At 40.9% G+C, this 20,728-nt stretch overlaps 1 protein-coding gene across 3 annotated transcripts in view; it reads right to left on the reverse strand.

Annotated features, from left to right (window-relative positions):
• lrfn2b (leucine rich repeat and fibronectin type III domain containing 2b) overlaps positions 1-20,728 on the reverse strand; it is a 138,141-nt gene that overhangs the window by 51,493 nt on the left and 65,920 nt on the right. For 2 of the 3 annotated variants that reach the window (XM_069705827.1, XM_069705826.1), the window contains exon 3: positions 15,845-15,942. The exons of the other annotated variant lie outside the window; for it this stretch is intronic. The gene's annotated coding sequence lies outside the window, so the exon portion shown is untranslated. The remainder of the gene's footprint in view (positions 1-15,844; positions 15,943-20,728) is intronic. 3 annotated transcript variants of the gene reach the window in all.

Raw genomic sequence — 20,728 nt, forward strand, 5'->3', positions numbered from 1 at the left:
ATGTGGCCACAAGCATCCCACACCACCTCCGAATGCTGCCTGAGCAGATCAGACCTCAATGTGTCCTGGGTGCATTCCCAGCTGCGCTTTTGCTGGTCACCTGTGATCTGATCACGCCAGAAACGGGGTGGAAACGGGGTAATAAATGCATGGAGTGGGAGACAGAGAATAGGGGAGAGGAGCTCAGTGCATCAAGGGAGGTCCCCCTAGAGCCTCGGCCAATAGCTGCACATCTAAATAATGCTTCAGGGTCACCTGAGTCAGCTCTAACTATAAGCTTTTCAAAAGTTTGAAGGCTGATCTTAGAAGTAGAGACGTCGTCTGCCTCCTGAACTGAAGCAGGGAGCTGGTTTCATAGGAGAGGAGCTGGACGATGAAGGTTCTGCCTCCCATTCTACTTTTAGAAACTCACAAGCAGGCAGCACTCTAAGAGAGAAGGGTTATAGGGTTATATTATGGAAATTGGTGCTTAAAGAGTTTGTATATGAGGGGACATTTTACAGAGATGAGAAGCTGATGGGAGAATTATGATCTCAGGTCTGCAGGTTTTTCAGAGAATTACTGGGACATTCATAATGTGTAATTACAACATCCCAGCTGAGAAGTAACACGTGCATGGACTAGTATTTCAGCCAGGTGAAAGACGGCGGTCCCAGAGACTTTCTTTATTTTTGAGCAACTGGTAAGATAGTGAGTTTCTGAGGTGTTTAGGTCAAAATACAATAATTTCAGTTTTGTCTAATTTAGAGGTAGAAAATTATAGGTCCTTCAGAACTTGGTCTCCGTGACATGCTTGAAGTCTGATTTGTTTCACCTGGCTTCATGAAGTGAACAATAGCTCGTGACACTTCACGACTGACTTGTGTGTGCATGGAAAAGTCATTGTTTTTGTTGCTAGGAATCGGTACCCCCAGGACTCTGACTCACAGATGTCACCGGGCCTGGAGGAGAGCTGCTGCTCCTTCAAAGAACCCAGCTGAGGTGTTTCTGATTCGGAGCCCTCTCAGGCGACTTCCTTTACAGGGTTTCTGGGCACGTCCAACTGGTAAGAGACCCAGAACTCACTGGAGCGATTTAATGTCTCGTCTGGTTTGGTAACACAGCTGGATCCCCCAGGAGGAGCTGGACATCACAACCCGAGCACAAAGAAGCAGATACATGGACGAATGAATGAATGAATGAATGAATGGATGGATGGATGGATGGATGGATGGATGGATGGATGGATGGATGGATGGATGGATGGATGGATGGATGGATGGATGGATGGATGGATGGATGGATGGGTGGGTGGATGGATGAGTGGATGGATGGGTGGATGGATGGATGGATGGATGGATAGCTCTCCTGTGTTAGAATGTACAGCAGATTTAAGTGGATTATAAAGTGTAATGTGTACTAGCGGGTGGTGCCTGACCCATGGTGGTAGGCCTGGGCTAAAAGTGCTGGGGATGATGTTTTGTCGCAGTCCTACCCTGGATGAAGGGATGACTCATCATTGACATTCACAAACTGGAATCTATCTGATAGTTATAATTTGAACTGACCGAGTGCAAATCCCTGAATACTAATGACATGTTCCAGTCTTTGTAATAAAATGTTGTGATCAATGCTGTCAAATGCAGCACTGAGATCCAGATGGACAGTCATGAAGACAAATCCATAATCTGAGGCTATGACAACACCATGGCTAACTTTCCCCAGTGCATAATTAATTTGCAAAAGCTTTTTAAAGAATTTTAGAAGTAAAGAACAGGTTGGATTTGATTCAACAGTCAGATAAAGCGCTTGGATTCAAAGTAGATATTTTAAGATAAGCTTTGATTACAGCCTCCTTTAAAGGTTGCAGTAAGTAGGCTGATAATAAAGGTAGATTGATCAGATCTAAGTGTTAATTAATTCTCAAGCAGACTTGTTGGGATCTAAAACCCACGTTGATGGTTTGAAGTGAGCTCAGAGAGACCTATACGACAAAAGTATAAATCCAGTCAGAAACTCATGCAGCCATTGCACCAGCTTTGACTCCTTGTCAGCATGTCGACAACCGTCTGAGTTCATTAAATGTGAATTTTTGACCGATGGATGTCCTCTGAAGCGTTTAACCACTCGTCATGTTTTTCTCCGGGAGCAGTTTGGTTTGGGAGATGGAGGACAACAATGTGTTGGGTGGTGTTTTTCTTTCTTTGAATAGCTTTGTGTGTCTGTGTGGAATTCAGTGTGCAGCACGGCCCTGCCGGTAGACCTCGTGTCAGTATCTGCAAATCCTGTCTGGGAAAAATAAGCGCATGAGATGCAGTGACACGGCGGCCTGATCCCACAGTCATTTACAGAATGTAAATAGGATACCAGCTTGTAGTCAGACTGTCAGTGAGCAGCCTCGTGGCACCAGCATCTGCATGTTGATCTGATTTGTATGAGCCGAGCGATCACATCCTTCCTTATTCTATCAAGTATTAGTTTCAAGGAGTTCCAAAGTAGAAAGATCAAACTGTGCTTTCTTGTTTCAGGCCTTGATTAAAATAGAAAAACAGGAGGGAACATCTGTGCAATAGCTTTTAAATATTAGTGCAGAGCAAAAGCACTCAGATACATCTTTACCTCTGTAAATGTAGAAAATAACTAGAGCAGTTGTTAAATGGAGTCACTCCAAACAGACTGGTTAAAGGCCTGTTGCTGTCAATGACACCTGCGATAAACATGCATGACAACCCAAGATGAGATTTCCTGTGCATGATTTGAGCTCAGCCCAGTGCTGTCTACAATGAAGCAGGATACTCACACTTTAAATATAATACCTAAAAACTCCAGCACTGGTGACACTGCTGTTTTATATAAAGCCAAAGTTTGTTAACACACCTGCTTATGAATTTTAGTGGGCTTAGTTTGTTAACACACCTGCTTATGAACTTTAGTGGGCTTAGAGCCAATGAATGGCCATATTTAGACCCTTTATGAGTTCAAGTACTAATACAACAATGTAAAGATGTTTGATAAAAGCTCAAAGTGCTGCATTCAAATTTGACTTTATCAAAGTTTATTAACATTTTCAGCAAAAATTTACCTAAAAAGTCTAAAAATATTTTTGCTGCAGTAAAACATCAGTCCCCCGTGACACAAATTTGAATTAATGTATAAATATAGTTCATAAATATTGATCTTTACTTTTAAAACAACTTTATAAGATGCTTCACAGAAATGAGACAAAATAAAACCTCCACTTAAAACCCAATAAATAATATATAAATAATAACAATAATAATCATAATAAATTAATTAACTGGAATAACAAATTGAAATCTAGTGTTCATTGAAAATACATGTATGTGTTGTTACCCTACAGAACTGTGAGTTCAATGAGGATGACGTATGTGGCCGGCTTGGACCAGAAGACGATGTCAGGACGGAGAGATATAGTTGATATTTCCCTGGTGAACTACAGCTGTGGCCCAAGGTCGACTGTCATGCTCCTTGCTGAGGAGAGAGGCCTCCGTGCAGCCCTCGGTCAGGTGTTTTCGTAGCTTGATGAAATGGATGAGCTGTCTTCCTGTAAGAGGCCGTATGGTGTTTGCCTCCTGCCTGCAGGTGTCCAGTAATTCAGCCAGGACATGTCATGCTGCCATCTGTAGCATCCTTTGGTCAGTGTGGTCTCACTGAAACCATGTGCTGGTGCAGCGGAGGCAGCAGCTCTCCTGACTGGAGAACTGCTGGTGGAGGTTTGTTTGGCAGGTCAGGATGTCGTATGTTGCACGGCTGAGAAAATTGAACCTGCCTTGTGGTCTCTTTCAGAGATCAGTCCAACTTACTGAGCTGTCAATGGTTCCCTCCTACTCATGCCCTGCTGTTGTTAAACAAGATCAAGGCTACTTTAATGAAAATACTTCCACTGACCACTAGATAATCTTAAGTAGAGATGAAAAGTGGAAACTGAGGTCGAATTTCCAGAGTTTTAGACCCTTCACTGCAAAATGTCCTCCTCTCCTCTAAATGCCTCCTGAACCTGGGAACAATCAGCAACGAGTGGTCAGCAGATGTCAAGCTGGGATGTGTAGTTCAGGGAGAGAGGTCAGCAACATGGAATAAAACAAGGCCTATCTATGACTGAAAAAGAAGTTCAAGTTTGAAATCCATTCTAAATGTGCATGTCAGTGCATGGAGGACAAGACAGGAGAATTTCAGGCTCATTTTCTCATTTCACATTTGATTTCCGGAGCAGACATCATAATAACAAATGACAACAATCCATTTGGCCATAAACAAAGGTATGATTATGAATCCCTGCTACAATCACTGTGTGCTTTTGGGTCAAGAACCATCTCTTCTGATTTAACATGAGAAATTAATTAGCCATCCAAGATCATGTTGTAGGTGATGTGACGGAGGAGAGGTCGTCTTTATTGGCAGATATATCTGAGTGTCGTCTGCATAATGGTGAAATACATGATTAAAACTGTTGCGTTATGAACTATGACTTCAAATGACATGACACTGGTGGCAAAATAATTAAAAACAATAGTGGGCTGAGACAAGTCCCTTCTCGCTGCCCTGAGAGACGAAGAAGACACCGACCTCACACATAAGAAGAATCAAGAAGATTCCCTGTCGGTAATCAACGCTACCACAGCCAGCAGAGAAGTTTCAACAATTAAAACAGCACAATAACAAGTGTCCAAATTTAGTCGACTATCAGTGTCAGTATTATTTTGCCACTACTATATTAGACACCCACCCACCGACATCTACAATGTAATGCAGTTGAATCCACACTCAAAATGAACCCTCTGGGTTGAGCAGTATTTTAAAGTTCATCTCTTCCTTTATCTGACCATTGGTTGATTTGAATGGTCAGGTTCCCATTTGTTCCAAGCCCAGTAGATGAAGCTCAGTGTTGCTGTCCTTATTGCTGTTGTGCAGTGAAACAAACAATCTAAAAGGTAATGTAAAGAGCAGACTCCTTTATGACCTGCAGAATGGACTCCCACACACACTGCTTTTCAAATCGAACTTAACCCTTGTGTTGTCCTTGGGTCAAAATGACCTGCAGCTGTGTTCAACCAAGTTCTATTTTATTTTAATATTTTTTGGGATCATTGGTGACAAGGAGGCTGTGAAGGTTTCTTTAAAGAATGATGACCAATGATCCCCCCAAAAAAATAATCTAAAAATAAAGAAATAAAATAGGACTTGGTTGAACACAGCTGCGGGTCATTTTGACCCAAGGACAACACGAGGGTTAAGAAAGAGGTTTCTTTTGTCTGGGCTGAGACAGGTCTTATGAAGGTTTTATTAAGCTTTATGTCATAAGTTTCTAAACGTCTAAACGACTTCTGGCTCCTGCTGTTATTGCAGTTTGGCATTGTGCTTCTTACAGTGTAATCAGAGATTCTTGTAATTGGTCCACCACCCTTAACCAAACAAATCCACCCATCTGTTGGCCCGCTTGTAGAATTCATTACACCTGTCGCAAAAAATCTTGGTGTTTGGTTTAATTGCATTTTGAGTTTTGAACACCATATCACAAAGTTTGAGCAGTCCTGTTTCTATCACCTTCGAAATATCTCAAACATCTGTTCTATCTTAACACTTCATGATGTTGAGACCATCATACATGCCTTCATCTCCTCACACCCAGACTACTGCAACAGACTCTTCACTTGCTTCAATCAAAAATCCATCAATCGACTTCAAACTGTCCAGAAATCAGCTGCCAGACTTTTAACTAAAACCGGGAAAAAGGGACCACATCACCCCATTTTATCCTCCTTGCACCAGCTCTCACTAGGTTTTAGAATTCATTTAAGATTTTACTGTTGACTTTTAAGACACTTCAAGTCCTCTCTCTCTCCTGTTTAGCTGACCTGATTGTCCCATATGAACCTGCCCGTTAGTCTGAGATCTTCAGACAAAAACCTCCTATCTGTTCCGGAGACACGTCTTAAAACTAAAGGTGACGAAGCTTTTTCAGTCAGAGCCTCCAAATTATTGAACGAGCTGCATGAGGAAATAAGGTCCGCAGAGTCAGTGACATATTTTAAGTCTCTTCTTAAAACAGACTATTATCGGAGAGCCTTTGCTGATTTTAGTTGATTTTAGTGATCTATTCTTATTTATTTTATACCCTGTTTTTATTTGTTTCAATGATTGTTTTATGTGATCATCATGTTGTTAAGACTTGTTAGAATTCACTTGTTTTGTTGTAATGGCTTATTTTATGTACACATCTGCATTCACACACACTCGTACACTTCAACACAGATGCCGTGTTGGTATAGTTGAGTGTGGAAGGCCAATCGTGACACAATTTGGCCGTAGTTCCATGCATTTTCTATTCATCCCTGGCAAATGGTGAAGTCCGCCATCTTGCCCTCGCTTTTCCTCTTTGCTCTGTAACCAACTCTTCTCCCACTAATGCACAACAGTGTGTGTATGTGTGTGTAAATACATCCTCCACTACGTGAGGCCTTTGTGTCTGAGAGCTTCTCTCAGAACTGAAGCTAACTCTTCCTGGCAGAAAATCCCTGCAGCACCAAAATGTTTAATAAAGTACTTTCCATGGGTACACTGTCATACACCTGCAAAGCTCATTAGCTTCGGGTTATAAAGATGAAAGATTCCAAGGTTTTGTATAAGTCAATTAAAAGAGATGAAAGATAATGAGATTTATGTAAAGCTTTAATGGGTTTTCTGTTAAATGTCTTGTTACAAAGGAAATGCATATTCAAAAGGCTCAGCTTCCATCAGAAGAAGGCAGACACAGGTATCGGCAATGTAGCTCAAAGTATGGACATTAGATCATCTTTATGACATTTTGGTGTTTTTAAAGTCACATAATGAACAGTTATGAATAAAAACTGCAAAATCCAGCATAATGCTGTCAAGGAAAGAGGAAAAAAGGTATGTCTGTTACAGACATATTGCATAATGTAAAGTTAGTGACAAAGATCACTGTGTGATTTCAGTCGTTTGGCACTTTAATTCAGTTCAATTCAGTTTCTATTTTGAGTGCAAAACCACAATGTACCATGGTCCCAATACACTTTACAAGCACAAAGAAGAAAAGTCAACCCCATTAAAATATCAATGTCAGGACAGATTTAGCACAGAAAAGTGCTAACAAACAGGATAAAGAGAGCTCCAAGGACCTTTCAGTCTTCATCGAAATGTAAGCTTAAGTAGTTCGATACAGAGGAGGTCTTCCTCCCAAACGCAGGCTGGGAGCTGGTTTCACAAGAGCTTGATAACTGAAGGTCCCGTCTCAGAATCTAATCCTGGAAGCTCTCAGAACAACAAGCTGGCCTGATATCAGTGAGCGAAGCGTTCTGTTTGGGCAACCAGGAGATCCTTAATGTGAGATGAAGCTATAAGTTAGGAGCAGGATTTTAATTGTATTCTCAATTCTTTAGGCAGACACGAAGGTAAGCTAAGATGGGGGAGACAGACGTGCTTTCTTCTGCCAGCTCTCATCAGCACTTTTCTGTTCTGGTTCTGGGTTAGCTGGAGGCTTGTCAGAGCTCCTCGGACGTCCTGACAGCAAGAAGTTACAATGACAGTAACTTCAGTGAACAAATGCTGGTCATCCAGGCCTTTCTATCTTTTAGACATGCTTAGAGATGAAAGTAACTGGTTGGTTTCAGAGACAATCTGCATAAAAACTTAAATTTATTAAGTGTTTCTTGATAATATCACCTGTAAAGGGAGCATGTATAAGGTAAAAAGTACTGGACCTAGCCCTGAACCTTGTGGGACTACATAACTAACTTTAGTGCATAAAGAAAAGACATAATTAACATGAGCATATTCAATCTGTCTGAAGAATATAATTTGAGCGAATCTCATGCAGTTCATTTGATCCTGGCCACATGTTCTCATCTCTGTAATAAGACGCAGTGATCATTAATGTCGAGCAGGACAAGAAGGGAGACAAGTCCAGTTTTGGAAATAACAGGCCGGTTGGATATGGCACTATAATTCACAGATGTGGACGCATGAAGAGTGAAGAAAGAGAGTGTTCAAGAAACAATCTAAATGAACAGGGTTTTGAGGAAATATTATGAAGATCAACATTTGGAAAAAAGGCAGTTTGAGTCTTATAATGAATTAAATGCAGTGCTGAGGCTATCGATGTCCACATCAAGATGAATGTTAAAGTCACCCACTGTAATCACTTTATCTGCGTTAATCTTTTAAAGGAGTTATGTCTAAGTTTAGGCCTCGGGTTGATTGATAAGCTCAAGTGAAGGATCGCTGCCATATCAGCCCCTCGGCTCTTGTGGATTTTGAAGTCAGGTGGTTGTGGAGCACACATGAAGGAGGGTCTGACCAGAGTTGAATGCAGTTCGAAAAGTTGTCTTTGGGGAGTCAGAAGTAGGACAGGTTAAAGCCGTGGGAAGATGGTGTGTGTGTATTTTTGACTTTTGGAGGACTAACTACAGCTGGATCACTTGAACTAAGGCAAAGTATAATCTTTAAATATGCTTCTCTGCTAAAGTTTATTATTGCATCTGCTGTTTTAGGATATCTGGACTGCTGAAGCTTGTATATTTTCTGGTAGCTGGAATTGTTTGTGATTGGATTATTGTTTTCACTCAAGTAACTGTGAGTCAAAGACAACAAGTTTAGAGTTAAACTGTTGGTCTTTTATTTCCAATTCTATTAAGGACTAAGTTCTATTTCACTTTCTACCGTTTGAGGTAAAAATACTCTCCAAGAGAAGTAGGGACACAATCTAGAGACTGTGTGAAAGTTTTCTTTGTTTAGAAATCAGTGGTGAGTTTCTGTTGCCGCCCATTTGTAACACCTGGTGACGGGAGGTCTAACGAGCAGGAGGTGTGGTCTGACCAGCTGTAGCCAACCCTGTTATAAAACCAGGAAGTGTTTGAAGCTTCAGCGTCAGCGAGGACTTGTCGTATGAAGACTCGGAGGATCAAGACAAAAGAGTATTTCGTTGGAGTCTCCGAAGACCCGGAGGATCAAGACAAAGGAGTCTTTCGTTGGAGTCTTCGGGGGACGCTAAGTATAACTACTACTATCTGACTATCTGAGTATGTGTGGACTTTCCGTCCCTGTGCGTATATCTACTCGTAGATACTACAGGCCTCTCACTCGTTCACACCAACACCACAACCTTTCCTCTGTTATCTATCCCACCCATTCCACTCATACCCAACACCTCGTCACAGGAGGACTCTGGAACTGTCAGTCAGCTGCAGGACAGACTTCATCTCTGGACTTCCTTGGTCTCACTGAGACCTGGATCACACCGGACAACACATCCACCCTGCTGCTCTCTCCTCTGCCTTCTCCTTCAGCCACACCCCCAGACCCACTGGTGGTGGTGGTGGTGGTGTGTGTGTGTGTGTGTGTGGGGGGGGGTACAGGTTTACTCATCTCCCTCAAATGGAGGTTTTCTCTGTACCCACTTCCACTTCCTACCTCACTGTCTCTTGAGTTTCATGCTGTGACAGTTCCTCATCCGGTACAATTAAACATTGTTGTCCTCTACCGTCCTCCAGGTCCTTTGGGAGATTTCTTGGACGAATTAGATGTCCTCCTGTCGAACTTCCCAGAAAATGATCCTCCACTTGTCCTTCTGGGTGACTTTAACATCCAGACTGAGAAGTCATCTGACCTTTTGCTCTTACTGTCTTCCTTTGCTGTCTCACTCAGTCCTTCCCCTCCTACTCACAAAGCCGGTAACCACCTGGACTATATTTCACCAGAAACTGCAACTCCACTTCATGTCTCTGACCACTTCTTTATCTCTTACTCTCTCAAATTGACAACCTGACCACATCAACAGATTCTGGACCTGTCCGTCACAACATTCACTCCCTCTCTCCTTCTTCCTCTCTGTCCTCTTCCTCTCTGTCCTCCTCCTCTCTGTCCTCCTCCTCCTCTCGGTGCTCCCAGAGAGCCACTATGAGAGCATCAGAAAGGAAATGTAGAAAATCTAACCACCCTGACGACCTGCTCTCTTATCAATCTCTCCTCTCCTCTTTCTCTGCCTCTATCTCTGCAGCCAAAAGCTCCTTCTACCAAACCAGAATTCAATCCTCATTTTCCAACCCCAAAAAGCTATTCTCCATCTTCTCCAACCTCATTGACCCCCCCCACCTCCTCTCCTCCCTCCATCCTTCTACCAAGCCACTTTGTCAACTACTTTACTAAAAAGATAGATGACATACGCTCCTCATTTTATAATCCAGCTTCTGTAACTACATGTCCATCATCTTCATCCCCTTCACTTTCCTCTTTCAGCCCCCCGTCTCCCAATCAAGTTGTTACCTTGGTAACCCCCCAGAACAAGTTAACGTTGTTCATAAATCCATGTTCAGTGATTTGCATGCAGACTGAAGGTGTGAAGGCTAACCAGCATGTTTCACTTAACACGGGTCCAGGAGCGTTTCAGAAGTGCCGCATTTTGTCTGCTCGTTTTCTCTTACTTCCTGAGTTGGTCATGTTTCCTTGATTGCTGTGCTTCTAGCAGGTAAACGAGGTTAAACAGCTTTGTTTTTGTCCATTTGGTGTTTATTGTTGTCATTTCCTACTTTGTGCTGCAGCCTACAGACACAATTAAATCAGCCTGCTGTGTTTTAGTCATTAAAAACATTAATCCTCCTATTTATTGGGTTAGGGTTTATTGCGTAACTATTTTACATACCGTGTCCATTATGGGAGGAGAACGGGCTTCTGGTCTGTGTTTCTGTGTTTCTGCTGACACGCACAACCAGTGAGATATGAAGCTTTGACTTCAATGACAGCAATTTACTCTGTTAACCATCTGGAAGACGGAACCGGTCGAAGAAAACCTTACAGATGCAGTTGAAGTGATCAGCTCCACAACCAAACATAAGAATAGAACTAGAGATAAAAATAGATTTTCCACTTTCCTCAAAGGAACATTGGATTCCTTTTGATATTTGTAAAACATTTCTACTGTCTCGGACATCATTATCAGGCAAGTTAATGTAATATTGCTCTTTTACCATTATCAGTTCATTGTAAACTCTTTGCACCTGTCAGAATCCTGTATGAACATCAACTGTGTCGATCAGTGATCTGATTGGTTGGTGCTGTCGAAGTTTGGAGAGGATCTGATCTTCTAACGTTAACTAAGCCTACATTATGCTTTTATGTCTGATGATGAACAAACAAAACGAACATGTGCACATTAACAGCGTTAAACAATGTTGAAAAATGTATGTCAGATTCTTTGTTCTGCTACAGCAGAGAAGAAAAAAAGAGGAAAGAGAAGTGTATAAAACCCCATGAGGTCTGGCTGACGGAAATGTTGCATTTAGAAGTATGAATGAAGTAAATGCTAATTAACATTATCCTGTAAAAGATACCGCAAGGTTTAGTTTTTACCATCATAAAGTCTCCTCATGTTATTCTGAGCTGCAGAGATTAAATGAGCATTAACTCTGTCAGGCATCCTGTGGGAAATGAAAAACCTTTGTGCAGTTAAACTAAAGCTATTTTCATCATTATGTGGTTCAGTGATAAACTCTCCTTCTGTTGGTGAGATGGTTTGTGACACATGAAAAGTCTGGAGCAGCACAGCGATTCAACTGGTTTCTAAAAATATATGTTGATCTTTATTATTTGTCACTTTATGGTAAAATTGTTTTCCTGTTCAGGATCTTACAGGATTCAGTTTTTCTGATAGGTTTGAGTCTTTCAATTAGATTCTTTGAAGTTAGCCTGGTGCAGGTAGAGTTAAACCCAAAGCTGAAAAGTCACTAATCTCACTTCAAGGTACCAGCCACTGCTGTGGAGCAGTTAGCCCTGAAGCACTGGTAAACATGGGAATCTCCTGCACTTCAAGCAAAAGTAACCCTGCAGCTTTGTGATGTAAAAAAAACAAAACAAGTTAAGTCTAAAAAAAAAGTTGCAGCCGGACCATCAGAGGCTGCACATACTGCACCTGACTGTAGCTCACATCGTTCCATCAATTATGATTTACACAACTTGCAGCCTTTAAGATAACCAACGATAACCCATCATCACTCCAGCTCTGCACTGAACAGAAAGACTTAAGATTAATATTTTATTATCTCATTCTGGAAATAAAGCTAAAAACAAAAGGAACTATAATTCTTGAAGTGCTGAATTATTCCTTTAAGCTACAGAGATTTTCAAATGTGCATTTTTGTGAACCCATTAATAGAAACACCACCAATTATTAAAACTGTAGGCAACAACTCATGGATCTACTCTCCTGCTGAAAATCCCAGTTTCCCACTCAGTGTGGAAATATAAAGATGAGTGGATCACGATGTTAAAACATCACCAACCAGCTTAAATACACAGTATACTTTATATTGTAATGGTTTTGCTTATATCTGGGGCGGTACATTACAAAAAAAAAAAAAAAGAAGAAAAAAAAAAAAAAACTCTGCATACTTGAATAAATTAAAAAAAAGCCAAATTTCCTGTCCTCACATTCAATCCTTGAATGTCTCACATAACAATGAAAAACTCTAGCAGGAAAGACGCTCGTGTTTTTCTTCCCACTTTAATCATTGCCTGCCCTAATACACATTATACAGTCATGCCTCACATTCATTCCCTGTCTGGATACACTCATTCCCTTTCCATAATATTTGAACTAATGAAAACAATAATGGAGGCATTCTTCTGAAAGCCACCACTTAAAGAAGACATGCTTCCTATTCAATGGCCAGCAGCCCTCACTTACTTCCCAGTGGAGTGAAGTAGGACTACAAGCCTAAGAAGGACCTGACAAGAGCTCATTTTCTGCATGATAATGGTGCTGTCTTTATTTCTCAGGATTTACTCAGTCAGTGAACATCATACAGTTTGTAAGTCAGACAGAGTTGGAGTTTTTTTTTTAATTTGTTCTGCCCTTTGGCAGGGCGAGGCTGGAAGTTTCATCCCTGCTTGACATCCTTGTGCTGAGGGAGGCTACATGTTGGAGCACCACACTTAACAGACCTTATTTAAGCGAGACAGCAAGTTAAACGGTACCAGCAGGAAATCCTGATTGTTTAATCGCAATGATTAGAGCAAATTCAAGCAATCTCTGTAATATTTGCATCTAAAGCTCTTATTTTGACAGCTGATGCAGTCGTTGTTTCTATATTACAGTCACAGACCTTCTGTTCTGGAAACATATGCAGCTTTTAAGAGTTTGTATCTGTAAAAATCCGCTGCAATAAGTATCGCAACCAAAACACCTCCTGGAACACTGAACAACAGTCACAGTATGATCAACAACAACAGGTGGAGTCACAAATATAGTTGATTTATTAATGTGGTTAATTAGTGCTATGAATACAAATTTACAGATGTAAATCAGCCTGCATTGATTCGTGCATTGAGTTTAACAAGTTACGTAACTTAAAATATGTTTATGAATACTAATATCAATGACAATACTAACGAGACTACTACTAATACCAATGTTTTAATTTCATAACAGCAGTCCAACGTAGATGTGTTTACTATGGAACAATTATGCACGTATTTTGGGTGCCAGCGCTGCAGCAGTACTGCAGCTCCCATAATTAGCGTGTATGAGACAAACATTGTGATGTAACCGGACAGCAACATGGGATGAACAGAGATTTAGGAGACCTCCTCACCGCTGCCACCGGCATGTTGACATGTCAGAAACGGAATCTGTCTAACACGTCATCTTAGAGCGACAGTGTGTGCTGCAAAGAATGACATGTTGAAAAGTGTTTCACATACTGCACAACAAATAACTCACTCAAACAACACAGCTGAGAAATAAGTTCCAGCAGGGTGTAAAATATGTCCTCTCATTTCTTAAAAAATAAATAACCATCATCTAATTGTCCACACATAAGGTGTTATTGATGTGGTTCCAGGCATTGTTCTAACAATGACTTTGATGTGTGCTTTTACTCTGCACACAATGTCATTGTAAGGGGACCTTCCTGGTTTGTTTTGTTCTGTTTGTCTCCAACATGTCAGCCCGAGGAGACGATTCCTAGCTGACATTTTGGGGTCAGTGCGCAAAAACCCTGAGAAAAGTCCATTTTCAAAGAACAAAGTGTGCTTGCTTTGTTCTCCCCGGTGTTAAAATATTAATCTCAAATAAAAGCCTATTCCCAGTGATCTGCTTCTAAAGAGGCACATTACACACACGCTTCCTGGACAGCCAGCAAAAATTACTGAAACTCAAGCTAAATTAAAACCATTGTTATTATTGAGGTTAATTTCCTTGGTTACAGCTATGGCGTAAAAAATAGCACTTTGCTTTGTGATGTTCCTCAACCTCATCGGAGCAGGATGCCGCGTCATGACATCACTGCCAGCTGGTTTCATTAGACTTCAACAGAATGAAACTTCACTTCAAGTGGGTGGACTCTGTGTATGTGCAACCCGGTATTATGGTAAGGCGTGAAATAGACACGCCCGTCCACTACAGTAAAGCGTAAGATAGCTACGCTTGGCGAGGTCTCTGCGTTAGAGTTAAATGTTTCTTTGTAGTGGATTGGCGTGTTTATAGCACGTTTGAAGGCGTAAGTATCACGTGACCGTAGTGCTGCAACACGGGTGTTGAGAACAAGTACAAAGGACATTTCTTCACAGTATTTAGGAGGCAGAAGGAGTGAATTGGTGGCATTAATCACAGACTGCAATGTAGGATGATGAGGTTCATATCCAAAAGCTGACAAACTCGTTGTCCTCACCCTAACCATGTTTTTTTTTTTTCCTAAAACCAACCATGTGTTTTTGCTAATGGTTTCGTTCTGGCTGCACACGTAACATTTTCTTTCCACGGGCATCAGCAAACTGCTGACAGCAGCAGCCATTCCTGACAAAACTGTGCTTCCTGTATTTTTCCTGCGTCCGATGCCATCTCAGTAAAAATTGAGACTTCAACTTCGCCCCCTGCTGTTTAAAGTCAACATCCACAGCAGCACTTTTGCACAGGAAAATCCTGTTTGATGTATTTCCATGTTACATATAGTCGTAATGTGATTGAAATCACATTACGACTATATGTAACGTGGATATATTTAATGTCCAGTTCTATCTATTTCAATTGTAAAATAAAGGTTACTACTTCACGGATTTCGCCTATCACAGTTTCTATTTGGAACGTAACCCCCGCGAAAAACGAGGGTTCACTGTACAGTATATCTAAATGTGATTGTATGACCTGAATACATATACAAAAGTGGATGTATCTTCTGGGTCTGAAAAATGGTGTCAATGCAGGAGTGTTATAAAGTACAATACTACTAAGGGTCACTGGGAACTGCCTTCAGAGAGCCTCTGGCTCTTCTGACTCCCATCCAACTGTCATGAAATACTAAGTGAATACATTTCTTCACAAGCCATTATGGTGTAATTTGCTAAATTAACTCCTGTTGTCTGGGCTGCAGTTCGACCTGGTTTGAGCTGGCAGAAACACAAGTGTGATTTCCCTGTAAAAATGACACCAAAATTGCACTGCAGGAGGACATCTTTACAGACACACCCCTGCTGTGCCCATCTCAGAGCAGCCGGGTTCACGTTGGGCCACGGAAATAGCAACTCCACACAAACATGGAAAAAACCCTCTGCACTGTAACAAACTGCAAACACTTGGATCCATGCTTAAACTGGCTTTTGTAGTGTTTTTCTTCAAGCGTGTGTTCTTTTTAAATTCCTTGGACCAGCCAGGACTCACCATTCTTCCACCTGTACTTTGTATTTCCAACTAGTTGGAAGTAAAATCAAATGTTTGCCTCTGTATTGCATTCAAGTCCTTTCTGCTGCTTAGTCTTACCACCTTCATGTGAATTCCTTCATGACATTATAACATCTTTCTTTGGTGAGCACACGAGTGGAGGGAAGAAATACTCACAGTGGATAGGGTAGTGATCGTGAGATGGAAGAACCACCCGAGGTCGGGACTGCATCTTTGCACCTTGGCAGCGCCTGGAGCTCTGAACTCATCCTCACCTGAGGGAAGACAAGAGTACGCTTCGTTAATTAATCACTGACAATCTTTTCAGATTCCAAACTAATAACTTTTCAGAGCTTTCCACAAACTTCTGCCTGCGTAGGAGGAAGTTAAAAGCTCATGCCACCCAACATCAGTTGAGGAACAAACCTCCTCTGTTCTTCCTTTAGCATCAACTCTTCCACTCCAGAGGCTTCATATATCAAACCAAGAAACAGAGTTTGATTAGAAACATTAGCTGTGTTCTTTAAATACCAGTGACAAACTTTTAGTTCATGCAAGTAGTTTTATAAGTACAGTTGTGTACAGACAGAGATTTTGGATCTAGTAACTGCTTAGCTGCAGCATTAATAATCATCTTTTCTCTCCTCAATCCAACATTAGCACTGAACAATATACAAAATATGTAGGTAACCTTTTAACTCTATTGTTTCACTAAATTATGAATATCACACCAGATCATAAATCTGTGAGTAACTTCACAGACCAAAACCAAACTTTTAGGAATTGACAAATTAAAGGACGGTCCACTGTCATGCCTGTTGGGTCAATAAGGGATTTTCCCTCAGAAACTGTTCATCCTGAGATTGCATCTCAGTTTTGGTGGGTTGATATGTTTTGTTGGTTTTACTGCGAGAGAAAACAGCATCAACAACACCACATGCAACGAGGACAAAAAATACCAGCTACATTTTTCTTCCACTCACTTCTTAAAGTCAATTTTTAGCTCAGCTGGACTTTCAGAACTGTAGAATGTAATTTTGCACAGACAACACTGTTTTCTCTGCTGAGGAAGACTGATCGCAGCAGCTCATAGTTCTTTGAAAATGCAAATGGAAAGTAAGTATAGACTTAAGGGACAAACCAAAAACAAACCAAAAACAAACCATATCCTTTCAAATGCTTTCTGCAAGCCAGTGTGTGAACTTGGCAACAGCTTTTTTGTGGTTCAACCTTGTTTCCAAATACTGGGATGCTGTGTAAAATATAAATAAACAGAATGCAATGACTGGAAAATCACATACACCCATATTTAATTGAAAATAGACCAAAGACAACATATCAAATGTTGAAACTCAGAGAATTTATTGTTTTATGAAAAAAATATATGCTCATTTTAAATTTAGTGCCAGCAACATGTCTCAGAAAAGTTGGGACAGGGGCAACAAAAAAAGTTGTGTAAGGAAAAAAGAAACACTCATTCGAACATCTCACAACTAATTAACTGGCAACAGATCAATAACATGATTGGATATAAAAAGAGCATCCAAGAGCATCAGCAGTGAAGATGGGAGCAATCTAAGAATAATGTTCCTCAATCAATTATTGTTCCTCTTCACATAAAATAATTTATGATTCAGAGAATCCAGAGAAATCTCTGTATGCAAGGGGAAACACCAACAACCAATATTGGGTGGTGGTGATCTTCGGGCCCTCAGGCAGCACTGCATTAAAAACACACTATTCTGGAGTGGAAATCACTGCATGGGCTCAGGAACACTTGTGAAAACCATCGTCTGTGAACACAGTTCATCGCTGCGTCCACAAATGCAGGTTAAAACTCTCCAAAGAAGACACCAGATAGAAACATGATCCAGAAACACCGCCTGAAGAGAAGAGGGAAATGGAACATTTTGTGTTTTTATGTCATTTTATGTCAACAAGTTAAACATGGTAATCAAACCATTTATTCACTCAATGCCTCAAGTTCTTCCACCAAAGGCTTAAAAAAAAAATCAAAGGCTGTTCTACAAAAGTAGAGATTATGTCTATACAGAGAAAATGTCCCAATCAGACAAAAGCCACCTGTTACTCCTTCAGCTTGTGGCAACAGTGTGGAAACAGTGCAGAGAGGTTACTACATACTTGAGTAAATGTTCTTCTGGATGAATTATATTTAGTAGATTCTTGTGCTCTCTTTCAAGTAGCTGTTTTTTTCTCCGCAATAAATTGATTTACAGGCAGCTCTCCACTTAACCTTTACTGCCACTTGTGTGTGTTATTTTTTTTTTTTAATCTTTGCAGCAACACCTCAGGGAACCATTACATCATTCTCATTGTGTATTGTTGTGCTTGAAACAGCTGTCTTGCCTCTAATCAAGCAGCTGTTGATACTTGTAATAAACCAAAGGTTTTCTTGGAATTTATTTCAGTTTTAGTTTTAGTTTAGTTTTGTGCGGAAGAACAGCATGATGGGAAGCTCCAGACCAGGTTTCATACACTGTGTTCTGAATGACATACTTCACTTAGTGCACTAACAGATAGTGTTCTTACGTGTTAGGACTCTTACTTGTGTAGTGCAGGAATTTCAACAGAATTTTGAAAATAAGCACAGCATGAGAATATATCACGCCGACATATGTAGCCAGAAATAAACTTGTTTTTGTGCCATGTGTTAAACACACGTCCAGCAGCAGTATGGTGCTACTTAGTGAAAAATAAACACTTTGGGTCTGATTTACTAAGATCTCAAATAAAGGTACTAAATTGCGTGTTCCTTCCAAAAGTTTTCAATTATTTATTTTTTTTACCTGTTTTGCAGGTGATTTACTGAGTAATTGCTTCATTGAAATCAGTTTCAAATCTCTGTATTTAAATGAGTTGCTTGTGTGTTAAAGTAATTCCAGTAATGAAAAACAGAGCGACCGCAAAAGGAAAAGTAAATACAATCCCATTGAAATTAAGAAATTTAAATGTAAGAACAACAAAACACTTTATAGGAGATTATCAGCAAGAAATCAATACTGTGGTAAAAACTAAAAGGAGAAAAAAAGTCTTCATAATAAAACGTCAACAATAAAACAGGACGGTGGATGAGATCCTCTAACAAACAGAGATCAGCAGGTCCAGATCTTTCTGTGATGAGCAGCTGACTTTTCATTGAGTTCCTGGAGGTGTCGTGAACTTGATGAAGCTACCTGTGAATTCTGCAGGACTCATTCAGGATGTGACAGCTCACCTGAATAACAGGACTGGAGGGAGATCCAAGCAGAGATACGCTGGAACCACCCAGAAGCAGCAAAATGCTGAGTCGGAAGTTCTGACTTTGCTGGTATTTCGTGGCTCCTCTTTGTTGTTGGCTGTCAATCATCTTTCTGTTCATTCAATAACTCAGAAATATCATCGCTGGACAAACGATATGTCTGAATAATGTTTCCCTCTGACATCAGAAATGTTTAACGGGTGTAAAACCTCGTTCTCTCCGTTCTCTGGTTTCCTGCGTCTCCTTCACAATAAGGGCAGCCGTCTCTCCTTCACAATAAGAGCAGTCGTCTCTCCTGATGTTCATCTGATTAAAACCTTCAGTCGTACTAAAATACACAACAATCACTTCTCCTGTTTCTACTTTCTAGTTCAGTAAATATCATGGTGGGTGATAAATTGTTCTATTTGCATGTTTCCTCTCAGTATTTTACACCTTCAAGCAAAAACGTCCAATATTACACATGATGCAGGAAAACACAGAATGGACATTAGAAAGATGAAATCCTCGCTGCACGTCGTCAGTAGATCTGATGGACATTGTTTTGCGGGTGGTGAAGTTTGAACCTGATTTTACACACAAACCTTCAGTGAATCAAACCCATTGTGTTCAGGAACAGCTGCAGCTGTGTTTATTTGAAAATCCTTTATGTCGGTGGCCCCGCCCCTTCCTCTACGGAGCCAAGATGGCGACCGTTTAGGGTGGAAAGTGTCCAGAGTTTCACACTTCTTTTGTGGGCCGATTTGAGTGCTTGATCCTGCTACTTGTAGTGCACTACATGTTTCTGTACTGACAGTAGAGAAAGATCAGGTGTATTAATAGCAGCTGATTTCCATGTAGAGGAGCGCCCTGCTTTGCTGCTTCTGCTTCACTGTCATGGTTTACGGAGACTTGTAGTGGAACCGAGCCATCATTAATTCCTCTGGTGTTTTCCCTGCTGTGACAAGTCACAATCTCTGCCATGAAAAACATCTATTGTTTCACTGACTGCAGGTCAGCAGGAACAAGAACAGAATTGAACCTTTTCTGAACTAGCAGCTGTTTCTGGGGATTCATTTTGAAAGCCGTCCCCTAGCAGGTCTTAGCCCCGCCCTAAAGTTGGAACTTTTAAACCTCAAACCATTCTCTGTAAATATAAAAACAACTTCTGTACGAAAACTTGCACGAAGGATCATTCTCACAACCCAATCTGAAAAAAACATGTAGATTTCGGTTCAGTACGGTCAGCAGCGAAGGTGCAAATAGAACAGCGAAAGTGAGACACTTCACAGTACACAAGGCTTCCTGTTCCTGTTACTTTGCAGCTCTTATATAACGACTCCAGCAGCAGCACCAGCCTCTCTGAGTTCACCAGCAGGTGAAACACAGGCACATGAATTAATGTTTCAAACATCAGGAAGCAAGAAGTTTCCGTCCCAGAGAAGTGAGCCCAGATCAATAGGTCCTCCAAGTTACTTACAGACTGCAGCTCTTCCTCCGTGTGGATAATGATTTCTGATCACATTAGTCTTTCTTCTCCACAGAGCAATCATCTCTCTAATTGCAGCTCTGAGCACAGAGGCCATGTTCATCCTCACCACTCTATTTAAGCTCACTCAATACAATGAATTGTTCACCAACACGTTTAGTCAGCTTTCATTTCAAACCTGCTTAATGCTGAACTAAGTCTTTTGTGTGGAGCTGTTAGCCGGACTTCAGCAGCCGCTTCTATCATGTGACTGCAGAAAGACTGAGGTCTGACTCTGCTCTATTTCCTGCCTCCACATACAGTAACTTGCTCACTTTGTCTCCTCCGTAGCTGC

The sequence above is a fragment of the Brachyistius frenatus genome, unplaced genomic scaffold (genome assembly GCF_029030835.1).
Source record: "Brachyistius frenatus isolate BFR_SWC_R1_liver_20210118 unplaced genomic scaffold, ASM2903083v1 Contig_59, whole genome shotgun sequence".
NCBI lineage: Eukaryota > Metazoa > Chordata > Actinopteri > Embiotocidae > Brachyistius > Brachyistius frenatus.